The sequence below is a fragment of the Eleginops maclovinus genome, chromosome 2 (genome assembly GCF_036324505.1).
Source record: "Eleginops maclovinus isolate JMC-PN-2008 ecotype Puerto Natales chromosome 2, JC_Emac_rtc_rv5, whole genome shotgun sequence".
Taxonomy (NCBI): Eukaryota; Metazoa; Chordata; class Actinopteri; order Perciformes; family Eleginopidae; genus Eleginops; species Eleginops maclovinus.
In genome coordinates this window covers 28552015-28566851 of record NC_086350.1, presented here as the reverse complement: position 1 = coordinate 28566851, position 14837 = coordinate 28552015, and the positions used below count along the sequence as shown (strand labels likewise).

The following is a 14837-nucleotide window of genomic DNA, read 5'->3' as shown; positions in this document are numbered from 1 at the left end:
ACTATATGGAAAGACAAGAGCAGGGCGGCATACAGTTAAGGTCCAATCTCTTCTCCTGTGATCGTTTCAAAGGCCGACATACAGCTGAAAGAATTTGTGAGCTTTTTGAAAGTATCTGCAAAGATTACAACATCAAAAGTAGGTTGGATTTCATACTTTTACAGTGTGCTTCCCCAGCGAGGTGGATGAGACCGAGGATGAACCAATGGATGACCCTGAGCTCTGATATGACCTCTCTTCAGAGGACATGGAGAATGTAAATGAAGCCATGTCCAAGTAAACACGCTTGCAGTGTTTTGCACACACTCTACAGCTTGTGGTAGGGGATGGCTTAAAGGAGACCAAAGCGACAGCTTCAACTCTCGCAAAGCTCACCAAAGTTAGTGCATTGCTGCATACCAGCTCAACTTTCAAGGACGCATTTGAGACTGAGTTTTGGGCGCGAGAGGGTATTCCTGCCGCTGTGAATACCCGTTGGAATTCACAACTCAGACAGGTTAAGTTGGCCCTGCAGTATTGCAAAACAAAGGTGTGTCAGGTACTGGAAAGCGTGGGGCACAAGGAACTGTCCTTTTTGGCAAGAGAGTGAAATCTGATGACTGATCTATTGGATATCCTGAAGCCATTCGGGGAAGCAACAGATTTAACTCACGGAGAAAACATGGTGACTAGGGATGGGCATTCGATTAAATTGTCTTAATCGATCGTCGGGGGAATTAACGATCGATTTTCGATTAATCATTCATATTTTTATATTAAAATTCACTATTTATAGGCTATATTAAAAATGCAGTGAACATACCAAAAACAGAGGGTGTTTTCCTCATTGAGAGATGTATTACGAGATGTATTACAAGATGGACAACTCTTGGCGCAGTTCAACCGGATCCGTTCAATGGTTGAAGTTGAAAATATGCGCTGCTGTGCTCTTAAGCAGCGGAGCTTGCAGCTAGAAGCCGGTGCTCATGAACACAACTGACCCTTTGTAGATGGCCACTAGCAGTGTCTATTATGCTTATCCTGTTATTATATTTTATCCTTTATTCTGAGTTACTTTTTATCTCATGTGACTTTTATTTTGACATCATGCTATCTGCACGGTGAACCAATCCTTCCAGAACGTGCACGCTCGCTGAAGGTATAACACAAGAAGGCACGTTACAAGACAATGCATGTCTAGAGTCAGAGATCTCAAAATAGTATTATAACTTTAAATTAACGTGTTCTCTAAAGCGTTCCTTGAAGTGTTATATTACGTTGCAGCATTCCTGGTCAAACCCGTTTGAATGAGTGCTCTATTTGCTTGGCAGTAGCAGTTTAAAAAATAACGTATGAAGTTGCTAGCTAGCTCTCCAACGTTAAGTTAATGGCGGCAGTCTTCCCTGGATCACCACTCTTTAGCACCCCTCGATATGCGGAGCGAGGTATGTGTTTCATTGTAATGTACTGTCTATTTCATATGTATTCATTTCTTACGTTTGTGTAAATGATGTAATGTAAATAGTAATGTGATTCATTTCATGATAATGTCGTTATCTATTTGATGCTAGCTTGCTTAAGTGCATTTGTCAAGGCATTATTTGTATCTAGCTAAATTGCCTTTGTCATTTTCCTTTTAAGTTTTCACGGTGTTTGTGCAATGCACACTCGTCTGAATAAAGTACACCCGTAAGGAAACACTCCAAGCCTGTTTATTCAAGTTGAGGGGCCGCTACAGTGAAAACTCGACTGCTCGACGTGGAGTGAAACTCAACTCGACGTGAGAAGGACCTGCCATCCGCCATTCTAAGACTGCTATCTACTGTTCCAACGCCCTCACTTCAAACGGAATCCAGGCAAGACCGGTCCATTTCGTTTATGTTGATTGCTGCATAAAATCACAGGGACTTTTCGATTGTGAACAGTGATATTTATGTAGGTCTCATGGACTGAAATCACCTTTATAAACAATATACTGTAGCTTACATGGTTGATGCTCTGATTTAATCATAGGCATATATGAAAGGTGAATTTAAAGATACAGAAGGGTAAATTAATTTAACAAAAAAAAATTGAACAAACTGAACCTGTTAAATCTAAATTCATTCATGGGTAAATCTGTATGTTAGCCGTCATTGCTAAGCTGTTTGTGTGTTAGCCTACATTTTGTTGATGCTACTCGTCCAGTGCATGTTTGATATTAAGTATTTGCAGAGAAGTATTGAGCTATATTTCAGTCATTAAACTATAGTTCACTACTTCAATATAACCAAACAGCTACACAACTTTAACAAAATGTCACTTGATAGGGAAGAAGTAACTAACACACATGACCCACCCATGACCGATAACCCACAGCCAGTCAGATCTAGTTCACGTGAAAGAGCATTTACAGAAAAGGGATTAGAGATGCACAAACAGGAAGCCATTAAACATAAGAGAGAATTCATGAGAGCTTATGGCTCCTGGAAAGAGGTGGCAGGAAAGGTTAGGACAACGCTAAAATCATTCTGTTCTCAAGATGAACTAAATAAAATCAGAGGAGAAATCCAAATGCGACACAATGCAGTAAGTGAATGTTATGAGCCCATTCAACGCAACCACAATGCCACTCCAGACATTGTACCAAAAATAGATGCTTGTATAGCACTCACTGCAGAGATCAGCGAAATAATAGAGAAGCGGCTAGAAACTGTTGAAGAGGTCTTCAATCCAGAACTTGAGAAAGTACGAATGAGGATGGCACTTAAGAAGGATGAGTATGGATCTATCTTCGGACACACAGAGACAGATACTGTACACTCTCTAGCAGAAAATTCAATCCACTCACAGGCCTCAAGCCAACATGTAGATGCAGAAGCAGAACTTGCAGCTCAACAGGAAAAGGTTAAAGCAGTGTATGTAATACAAGCTCAAGAAGAAGTTCTTAGCAAGTTAGAAGAAGAGAAGCAGCTAGTTCTTAAAAGGTTGGAAGAAGAAAAACAAGTAGCTCTTAAAAAGATAGAGGCAAACATGCGTCAGGAAAAGAAAAGACTACAGCAAATTCAAGCACAGTCAGAAGTAAGAATAGCAGAGGCGAGAGTAAACGCATACGAGAGCCTTGAACATGACTCCAGAAACTGGCTAAAAGAGACTGTTGATCTCACAGTTGAATACAAAGGCCAGCTTAATCCAAAGGCCAACGCATACCAGCCTCCACAAGCACACGCCAATGCGCTAGCGCCTCCTGAGAAAGACCTTACCCAAGCACTCATTAACTCACTCAGTATGAATCGCCTGCCTGCTCCTGAGCCACCAAAGTTCTCCGGTGAAGCCCTAAAGTATGTAGACTGGAAGATGTCCTTCATGGCCCTCATAGACCGCAAGCCTCTCCCAGCTCATGAAAAAATGTTCTATTTAAAAAACTATCTGAGTGGAGAAGCACTTAAAGCTGTAGAGGGATTCTTCTATAGAAACTCAGAAGAAGCATATCAGGGTGCCTTAAAGGTCCTGGAGGAAAGGTACGGAAACCACTTCATTGTGCAAAAGGCCTTTAGAGACAAGCTCATGAAATGGCCCAAGGTTGGTAACAGTGATCCTGCTGCACTTCGAGAGTTTTCTGATTTCCTGCAGGCATGCGTTGAAGCGATGCCTCATGTGAAAGGATTGGCCATCTTGGACGATTGTGAAGAGAACCACAAGCTGCTGAAGAAATTACCAGACTGGATCACACGAAGATGGAGCAGAGTCGTCACAGAAAGGTTGGACGAATCTGGGGACTACCCGAGCTTTTCCTGTTTCACAAGGTTCATCCAAAAGGAGGCCCGGATAGCCTGTAACCCTGTCGCCTCTCCACTTCTGATCAAGGACACAGATGACAGGCAGCCCAAGAGAGCTAGAGCACTTCACACAAACACTAAAGGGAACAATCCCTGGGAGAAGGTCGAGAAAGTGTTCAGCACCAAGTCAAGGCCACCTTGTCCTATCTGTAAAGAAGAGACGCACGGCGTCGTAAAGTGTCCTACCTTTGCAGCTAAATCTCTGGAAGATAAGAAGGCCTTCATACGGGAAAACAATTTGTGCTACGGATGTTTGAGAAAAGGACATAACAGTAAAGATTTCAAAACACGACACACTTGTGGCACATGCAGCAGACGTCACCCCACCTGCCTACATGAAGAGAGAGAGAAACGATATGTGGAAGCAAAAGAGAAACAGTCCACTTCTACAGACAAAGGCCAGGAGGAGATCAAGGTGACGTCCCATGCAGTGACGCAGCGTGTCTTTGCTACATCAAGCATCGTCCCTGTTTTCATGTCATCTGCAAATGAACCACAGAAAGAAGTTATAACGTACGCTCTTCTGGATACGCAGAGTGATTCGACATTCGTCTTGGAAGACCTACTCGAAGAGCTGAATGTGGAGACTAAACCAGTACAGCTCAAACTGAGCACCATGACAGCTGTTGACACACCCATAGCAAGTAGAAGTGTCTACGGTCTACAAGTTCGAGGACTACAGTCTGAAAAACAGATTCAGCTACGCCAAGCTTACACTCGTGGCTTCATCCCGGTCGATAAGTCCTACATTCCGACTTCCAAAACAGCGCTGCTTTGGCCTCATCTAAAGCATCTAGCAAACAAACTTCCGCTGCTGAAGGACTGTGAGGTGGGACTGTTAATTGGAAGTGATTGCCCGTTCGCGTTAGCCCCCCTGGAAGTCATCACAGGAGGCGAAAATGATCCATTCGCCCAGAGAACGGAACTCGGCTGGAGCATCGTAGGCTCATCCAATCCACATCTGGATCGGCAGGGAAACCAGAGGTTCGTCCATCGAGTGACGGTGAAGGAAATACCAGCGCCATCAACCACTGACGTGCTGAAGGCCTTGGAATCAGACTTCAATGAAAGGAAGTATGCAGACAAAGACAAGTATGTGTCACAAGATGACATTCACTTCATTCAGTTCCTGAGTGACAACATAACTCAAAGGAAAGATGGACACTATGAAATGCCCCTCCCTTTCAAGAGCACAGAGCCTCCTCTGCTACCAGATAATAAGAAGCTGGCTACAGTTCGACTGCAGCACCTAAAGAAAAGACTGAAAATTAACCAGCGGTATAAAGAACAGTACAAGGCCTTCATGGCAGATATGATAAAGAAAGGCGACGCAGAGCCAGCCTCTCCTGCAACAGGACAGCAGACTACGTGGTACATACCACACCATGGGGTGTTCCACCCCAAGAAGCCAGAGAAGCTAAGGGTCGTCTTCGACTGTTCAGCAAAGTTCCGTGGTGTCTCACTAAATCAGTGGTCCGCAACCAACGGACCGCGGTCCGGATACGGACCCAAATGCAATCCCATCCGGACCCGGAATAAATTGTTAAAATATTTTTAATTTTGACAGGAGAATTCATTTTAAACCGGAGTGTTACTTTTCCCCCTATATGACACAACAGTGATTTTACCAGCACTACCCTGAGCAAGGATTGGAAGCTACAAACCAATCGCGTGCGAGTCATACTAACCACATGGTTCAACTAGCCAATCAAATCGCCAGCTTGAACTCAGCGCGAGTTGTATGAGCAAACCGAAGCGGAGGTTTGTAGCCAGTCAGCCAGGCACAGACATACACGCAGTGTGATAAGGAAGAGAAGGTGAAAGGCAAGCGAAAAGCGATTGAAGCGAGAAACGCAGGGAGATGATACAGGAATACAGGGCGTGAGTTATAGTCAGAAGAGGTGCAAACACTATGGCGCTTTCAAAAAAGTAGACGCCGAAAATAGAGCGTTCAACACGGAATGTACTGATGCATACATGTTCATTCTTCCGCCTGCGAACACGAAACCAGTGTGCCTCATATGCTCCGAAACCGTGGCACTTATTAAAAGTGCCAATGTCATGCGTCACTATGAGACTAGGCACAAAGCATTTGACCAATCATACCCACCTAAGTCCGAACTCCGGGCGCAGAAAATTCGAAGTCTCACTGCCCAATATGATCAGTCCACCAGGGTATTAAGCCGTGCTTTCAGCGCACAACAGCGTGCAAATGAATGTTCCCTCCGTGTTGCTTGGGTTTTAGGAAAACACAAAAAGCCCTTTACAGATGCAAGTGTTGTCAAAGAGTGCATGACTGAAATAACAGAGGCGTTACTTGATGGTAAAGAAAAAGATGACCTCTGTGACAAAATAGAGAAAATACCCCTGTCAGCCTACACAGCCACAAGGAGAAGTGAGATACTAGCTCAAAATGCACTGTCCCAGCTGGAAGATGCTATTTCTAAGGCACCGTGTGTAGGCTTGGCTGTGGATGAATCTACTGATGTGTCTGACAATGCTCAGCTGTTAGTTTACATAAGATTCTTAAACAGGGAGAAAAATGAGTTCTGTGAAGACCTCTTAGGCCTGACTCCCCTGCAGACCACTACCAAAGGAGAAGACATATACCTGGCCATTAAGGAAATGCTATCAAAGCGAGGAATAGAGCCAAAACAAGTCATATCAATAACCACTGATGGAGCCCCTGCCATGATAGGGAGAGAAAAGCGAGCTGTGGCAAGGTTGAAACAAGACAACGCTGACCTCATCTCTTACCACTGCATTATTCATAAGGCTGTCCTTTGCTCCGCCCTGTCAGATGAGTATGCTGAGGTGATGAAGACAATGATGAAAAACATAAACTTTCTCAGGGCATCTTCTTCTTGTCAGCATCGCATGCTCAGGGAATTTCTCAAAGAGGTTAATGCAAACTCTGATGATCTTTTGCTCCACAACAATGTGAGATGGCTCAGCAAAGGCAGGGTGCTAGAGCGATTTTGGTCAATTAGACGTGAAGTAACAGCTTTCTTGGAACAACTGGAAAGTCAGAAAGCAGCAAACTTTTCTGTCTTTCTAAATGACGAGAAAAACGTGGATATCATAGCTTTTTTGGCTGATGTCATGTCACACCTGAATGGGCTTAATTTGCAGCTACAGGGAAAGAACAATTCCATTTGTGATCTGATGACAGCTGTCCGCTCATTTCAACGAAAACTTCAGCTGTTCAAAGAAGATCTGCAAGGAGACTACACACACTTCCCAAAAGTGAAAGAACAGGTGCAGGGCCATAGAGATGTCTCCTCTTTTGTTGACTTTGTTGACAAGTTGATTGAAAACTTCAGCAAACGCTTTGATAGCTTCAGCATTGGAGAGGAGCTCACCCTCTTCATACAGAATCCATTTCTCATCACTGATGTCAGAGCATTCTCAATTGATGTCGCACATCACTTCAAGTGGGCAAACTCTGGGCCTCTCCAGATGCAAATGATTGACCTCCAGGCAGACGTGGCCCTGAAAGAGCAGTTTGCAAGAACCGAATGTACCACCTTCTGGCTCCAGATGGTTTCTGAGACAGCTTTCCCAGATCTGAAAAAAGTGGCCCTGTTTATCTTGACCATGTTCGGCTCCACATACAGCTGTGAGGCAGCGTTCTCTACAATGAACATAATAAAAACAAAATATCGTTCCACGCTCACCAATGAGCATCTGCACATGTGCATGAGAATGGCCTTGACCTCCTTCAAGCCCAGATTTAAAATGTTGGCAGGGCAAGCCAAAGCTCAATTCTCACACTGAGCAGGGGAAATGATAGGGGGGAAGACAGATGTGAGAGAAATCTGTAAGAGAAATAGTTAAGGTGTTTGGAGAAGGAGAATGTTTTGTTCAGGAGAAATATTGAGATTGTTCAATCAAAAGGAAACTGAAGCTGCTATTTTTTCTTAAGCACTTTCTTTGTTTTTGAATACATAATTTAGTTATTTTTTATTTAAACTGCAGCCTCACAAGGTTATCCTGTGTTCAGTGCTAATAAACTTCTTTGAAATGATTTTAACCTGTATTATTATTTTTTTAAACACAATTTATTCCGATATCGTCATACTGCAAATAGACATATGATGTTCCGGACCTCTGCTTGAGGAGATGTATTTGAACTGGACCTTCTCATAGTTTTCTTGAATACCCCTGCACTAAATGATACACTGTTAACAGGTCCTGACCTGATCAACTCTCTCCTTGGAGTGCTCTGTCGTTTCAGGAAAGAGGCTGTAGCCATCATATGCGACATCGAGAAAATGTTCCACCAGTTTTACGTTTCTCCTGAACTACGGAACTACTTACGGTTTCTCTGGTGGGAGGATGGAGACCTCGAAGCAGAGCCTCAAGAGTATCAAATGGCTGTCCACCTATTTGGCGCCGCTTCGTCACCTGGATGTGCCAACTTCGGTTTGAAGTACTTGGCACGCCAACACAAGGAAGAGTACCCATCAGCATCAGCCTTTGTTGAAAAGAACTTCTACGTCGATGATGGGCTCATCAGCGTCCCCTCCGTAGAGGAAGCAAAGAAGTTGATCGCTGAAGCACGAGAGTTGTGCAAGAGAGGAGGCCTACGTCTACACAAGTTCAACTCAAATGAAAGGTCAGTCCTGGACTCTGTGGACCCAACTGAGAGAGCAGTCACATCTGAACCACTCAATCTGGACCTAACTGCAGCTCCAGCAGAACGTGCTCTCGGTATCCAGTGGTCCCTTGAACATGACACTTTCAGCTTCAATGTGAACCCACAGACCAGGCCCTCCACACGTCGCGGCATCCTATCCGTCATTGCTTCTTTGTACGATCCAGTTGGATTCGTGGCTCCGTTTATCCTAACCGGAAAGTGCATCCTCCAGGAGCTGTGCCGTCGAGGCATTGAATGGGATGACCCACTTCCCGAAGACTTAAGTCCACGGTGGGAGAGATGGAAGAGCGACCTACAAAGGCTGAAGGAAGTCTCAATACCGAGATGCTACCAACCACAAAGGAGAGTGATGGACTAGTGCGTCGCGTCAAAGTGTTAGTAGGAGAAAGAACGTCAGTGAAACAAGATCGGCCTACCAAACCTTTGATTATAGAAAGGCCCATTCAGAAACTAGTTCTCCTCCTCGAGAGTGAGTGATCAGTCCAGTTGTCTACACCTTATCCCTCTTATGACAGGCTACCCTCTCTTAGTTACTAATTAGTACTCACCTGCACATATCTAGAACACTGATACAGATATAGGACTCAAGTATGAGCCGTTCAGCCAGGTTGATCCTTGTCTTCACTTTTCATAACATGAGTGGTGGGAGTGTAGATGGCCACTAGCAGTGTCTATTATGCTTATCCTGTTATTATATTTTATCCTTTATTCTGAGTTACTTTTTATCTCATGTGACTTTTATTTTGACATCATGCTATCTGCACGGTGAACCAATCCTTCCAGAACGTGCACGCTCGCTGAAGGTATAACACAAGAAGGCACGTTACAAGACAATGCATGTCTAGAGTCAGAGATCTCAAAATAGTATTATAACTTTAAATTAACGTGTTCTCTAAAGCGTTCCTTGAAGTGTTATATTACGTTGCAGCATTCCTGGTCAAACCCGTTTGAATGAGTGCTCTATTTGCTTGGCAGTAGCAGTTTAAAAAATAACGTATGAAGTTGCTAGCTAGCTCTCCAACGTTAAGTTAATGGCGGCAGCCTTCCCTGGATCACCACTCTTTAGCACCCCTCGATATGTGGAGCGAGGTATGTGTTTCATTGTAATGTACTGTCTATTTCATATGTATTCATTTCTTACGTTTGTGTAAATGATGTAATGTAAATAGTAATGTGATTCATTTCATGATAATGTCGTTATCTATTTGATGCTAGCTTGCTTAAGTGCATTTGTCAAGGCATTATTTGTATCTAGCTAAATTGCCTTTGTCATTTTCCTTTTAAGTTTTCACGGTGTTTGTGCAATGCACACTCGTCTGAATAAAGTACACCCGTAAGGAAACACTCCAAGCCTGTTTATTCAAGTTGAGGGGCCGCTACACCCTTGTTTCCCCCAAAATAATAATATAAAAACACAATCATGTTAAACAATAACTTAACCAAAAATATATAATACTTTTAGTCTGACAGGTTTTGCCAAATTCTAACTCAAAACTATCCAAAAAGGCACCGTGTCGAGAAAGAGGGTGAGAGAGAGATTAGCCAACCTGAACAATGAATTAGGCTAATTCACAAAGCTCCATAAAAATTACCAGTAACTCACATACAACTTCAGCACCAGTCTACTGATTTTTGTTGAGCCGACCTGGCAGGCTTTCTGTGAGCAGGACCGCTGAGTTCATTTGCCAGTCATCCCTGATGTAGTGGCAGGTGATCGTGATGTAGCTCTCAGCTGTTAAAGCCGTCCAGCAGTCTGTGGTTAGAGCAACTCTTTCAGCTGTGCTCAGTTCTTCTAACAGCTCCTGCTTCCGTTCTTCGTAGTGAGTTTCTATCAGTCTGGTGATGGTACGTCGTGACGGAATGTGATATGCTGGTTTTTTTTTTTATTTTTTTTATTTTACCTTTATTTTACCAGGCAGATCATTAAGAACAAGTTCTTATTTACAAAGATGGCCTGACATAAAACAAAAATAGGTGACACTTAAAAAAACATACAAAGACATAGAAAACAAGGATTGGTTATACAAAATCATTAAAACCATTAAATCAGCGGGCCTAGGTGCACAAATGGGAGACTGAGCTGAAGGATTAGACGGAGGGGAAACACTTGCAGGGATCAGTGAGATGGTGTGAGATGGAGTGTTTGAAGGCCGGAATGGAAATGAAAGTGACCAGTTTGAGGTGTGTTTGTAGTGCGTTCCAGTCTGTGGCAGCAGCTGACTGGAATGATGCAAGGCCGAGTGAGGATCTAGTTTGAGGGGTTGTTAGCAGGATGCGAAGAGAGGACCGAGTGTTATATGTGGTAGGTAGACGATGCAGCAGGCGGGACAAATAGGGGGGTGTCTGATGAAGGATGGTCTTGTAAATGAGAGTGAGCCAGTGAATATGACGACGAGTATGAAGCGATGGCCAATTTACCAGAGAGTAAAGACTGCAGTGATGAGTATTTAGGGGGGCGTTTGTAGCAAAACGGATGGCAGAGTGATAGAGTGTGTCCAGTTTAGCAAGAGTGCCCTTAGAGGCAGTTCTATAGATAATGTCACCGAAATCAAGTGTGGGGAGAATAGTCATTTTTATAAGCGTGAGTTTAGAAGAGGAAGTGAAAGAGTGGCGGTGGCGGTAAAGGAAACCAAGTTTAGCCCGCACCTTAGACTGTAACTGGGAGATGTGATGTGAAAAACATATTGTAGTGTCTAACCAGATACCCAGGTATTTGTAGGTGGAGACTTGCTCCAAGATTGCCCCCTCACAGGTGGAGATGTTTAAGGGAGACGGAGAGGGTACACCCTTCCGATGAAACCACATGGCTTTTGTCTTAGTTGTGTTGAGTGACAGTTTCAGTTGTGTAAAGGCATGTTGTACCTGGAGAAAGCTATCCTGGAGCGTGGATTGGACAGAGGAGGGAGAAGGACCAGAGGCATATAAGATGGTGTCATCGGCATAAAGGTGAATGAGTGAATTGCCAGCAGCTAGGGGAATGTTATTGATATAGATGGAAAACAGTGATGGGCCAAGTATAGAACCTTGAGGAACACCCTTTGTGACAGAGAGGGAGTGAGAGAGTGAGTTATCGAACCTTACGCGTTGCACCCGGTGAGATAGATAGTGAGAGAACCAAGCCAGCGAGTGACCTATGACCCCAATACTACTCAGCCTGCTGATGAGGGTGGGATGGTCAACAGTGTCAAAGGCCTTTGCAAGGTCAATGAAAATAGCAGCACAATGTTGTTTGGTGTCTAGCGTGGATGTAATGTCATTTAATACCTTTAAAGTGGCTGTTGTGCACCCATACCCAGCGCGGAACCCAGACTGTGCGTCAGAGAGTATACCAAAAGTATTAAGATAGTTAGTGAGCTGATTGTTCACAAGCTTCTCAAATACCTTGGACACACAGGGCAGGATGGAGATGGGTCTGTAGCTATTTGGATCTGACTGCTCACCACCTTTAAACAAGGGCAGGACGATGGCTTCTTTCCAGTCAAAGGGTATTTCAGCCGTATGGAATGAGTGATTGAAGAGTTTGGTTATGGGTGCTGCAATGATGGGAGCTGCAGTTTTAATAAAAAATGCGGGAAGGTTGTCAGACCCAGCTGATTTTTTGGGGTCTAGAGCAGACAGTTCCTTTAAAACCTCCCCCTCTGTAAGAGGCCGAAAGGAGAAGCTGTGTGTGGGAGGGTGCAGGTGTGGGGGGCTTAGAAGACTATGGGCTGTGGAAGGCGATATAGTAGGGCCTTTGGACAGTGTGTTCTCAAAGACAAAGCCAGACTTTACAAAGTGACTATTGAAAGTATCTGCCATTGCAGTCTTATCTGAGATGACAAGATCATTGACTTTGAGTGAAACAGGCATGGCTGAGGGCTTGTTCTGAAGTTTTCTTACTGTTTTCCAGAAAGCATTGGGATCGGAGCTACATTGTGTGAATTGAGCCTTGAAGTAACCAGATTTGGCCTGGCGTACGGCTTGTGTAGCCTTATTGCGGAGTTGCCGGAATTTGAGGAAGTCTGTGGGAGACTTTGATAGACGGGCTTTTCTCCATGCAGCATTCTTTTGATGGAGAAGAGATGTGAGCTCTTGTGTGAACCAGGGGCTGTGACGATTTTTCAACCGTTGTTTCTTGAGGGGGGCATGCTTATTGACCACAGCACTAAGCTGGTCTTTGAACAGAGACCACGCATCATTCACAGAGGGAACCAGGCTGACTCTGTGCCAGTTAATATTGGCCAGGTCATGGAGGGAAGCTTGGGTGTTAAAATGCTTTAGACAGCGCTTAATGCTGATGGTAATGGGCTGTTTGGTGGAGATGTTTTTGCGAATGCAGGCTATAAAACAGTGGTCACTGAGGTCGCTGCAGAACACACCAGATTGATACATATGGGGAGTGTTAGTAAGAATTACATCCAGCAAGGTAGCTTTCTCCGGACAGTTGGAGTTGAGCCTGGTTGGTTGGGTGATAATTTGCTGGAGATTAAGGGAGTCTAACTGCTGTATGACTTTCTCAGGAGGCCTAAGCATGTCCCAATTGAGATCACCAAGCAGAACAAGCTCAGACTTAGTGAAAGGTGCCAGTGCTCTACTAAGAGCCTCAAGAGTACATGCAGGGGCTGAGGGGGGGCGATAACAGCCGGCCACTGTAATACAAAAATTATTCGATAGCCTTATCTGAATGATCAAGAGATCAAACTGTTTCGGAATAGACTTGGCAAGTACCACTGAGCAGTGTAGTTGTTCTTTAGAGTAGATTGCTACTCCTCCACCTTTAGATGATCTGTCTTGGCGGAATAGATTATAGCCATTAATGTTGGTATCAGGATAGGAGACAGAATTACGGAGCCATGTCTCAGTCAGGACAAGGACATGGGGATTGGAGGATTCCACCCAGACTTTAAGTTGGTCCATTTTTGGCACCAAGCTTCTTACATTTACATGCAGAAAACCCATATTGTTTCTAACACAAAAATCATGGAAACAGAGATCATGTGACTGAAAACCATTGAGGGGGGGAACAGTATCAAAAGGACCAGGGTTGACATGAACATTACCAGAGATTATGAGTAGTAACACAATCAGAGCACGGCAAAGGGAGGATGAGTCATTGTGTTTACATTTGTCAAGTGTAGGAAGATTAGAAGGTAAAATAATCATATTGCTGAGAAGACTCATAACATAACATGAAGACAGAGGAGGAATAGTAATGTTTACAATTGATGGTGACCCCAGAGACAGTGTAAACAGCAGGGAAGCCAAGTCTCTATTATAGATGTTGACTGAGTCAGTTTGATGGTCAGGCAAATGAGGGGGGTCGAAGAATATCAACTTCCCCATGTGCGCAACTGATGAGGGGGGCGAGACAGTAAGGAGGAAAGCAAGGAGAAGGAGGACATTGAATAGTTTGAGGCAGGCCATGCTAGGTTCGAGGAAAAAAAGTTGCTGCTAACAGTTAGCACAGTTAGCTGGATAAGTTAGGTCACACTCACCCACAAGTTGTATATCCACAGTCACGGACTTGTTAGTCCATAGTCTACATGAGTGTTAGCAAGTAACCACCAGAAAACATTAGCAGGCACTGGTGAGCAGATAGCAGGCAGAGGCTGGCTAGATTAGCTGGCAGGGAATGTGGATAGCTAACCAAGGGGCTAGCAGGCTAATTAATCAAAGGGATAGCAGGCAAGCAGGCTAATTAACCAAAGGGCCAGCAAGCAAGCAGGCTAGGCAGGGTAAGAGGAGTACATGACGCATGGGACAGCAATGAATCAGCAGATGGGGTTTCCACAGAGCAGTGTAGCAGCACGCCATAGGCAGCAAGCAGCAGTGAAGCAGCAGATAGAATTACCACAGAGCAGTGTAGCAGCAGGCCTCAGGCAACAGTGAGGCAGCAGGTAGGATTACCACAGAGCAGTGTAGCAGAGCAGTGCAGCAGCAGGCCTCAGGCAGCAGTGAGGCAGCAGGTAGGATTACCACAGAGCAGTGTAGCAGAGCAGTGCAGCAGCAGGCCTCAGGCAGCAGTGAGGCAGCAGGTAGGATTACCACAGAGCAGTGTAGCAGAGCAGTGCAGCAGCAGGCCTCAGGCAGCAGTGAGGCAGCAGGCAGATAGAGTTGTTGCTGTTTTGATGATCGTGAAAGATGTGGAGATTCTGTTCAAATGGTCTAAGTGACTGGGTCAGACAAGAGATATCCTGGCAGCTGAGTCTGAAAGCCAGACAAGTGACTGGGCTGCTGCAGAACATAGTGACATCACCACGCTGGTTCCAATAAGTTTATCAGTTTTCGAAAACCTTCGCCCTCAACAATACTTAAAGGGAGCATGTCCATCTCAATGAACTTGCAGATCCCTTGGGTAATTTTCTCTGCTCGTTGTGTATCCTCCGTGCTAACACCGAGTT

General features: G+C 44.5%; 1 long non-coding RNA gene across 1 annotated transcript; it reads left to right on the top strand.

The window, feature by feature from the left end:
- Positions 1-991: 991 nt before the first annotated feature.
- On the top strand, positions 992-1679 carry LOC134883035 (uncharacterized). The gene is made up of 2 exons (XR_010168219.1): positions 992-1424; positions 1621-1679. It is a non-coding gene; the product is annotated as an uncharacterized LOC134883035 (long non-coding RNA).
- The last annotated feature ends 13158 nt before the right edge of the window (positions 1680-14837 follow it).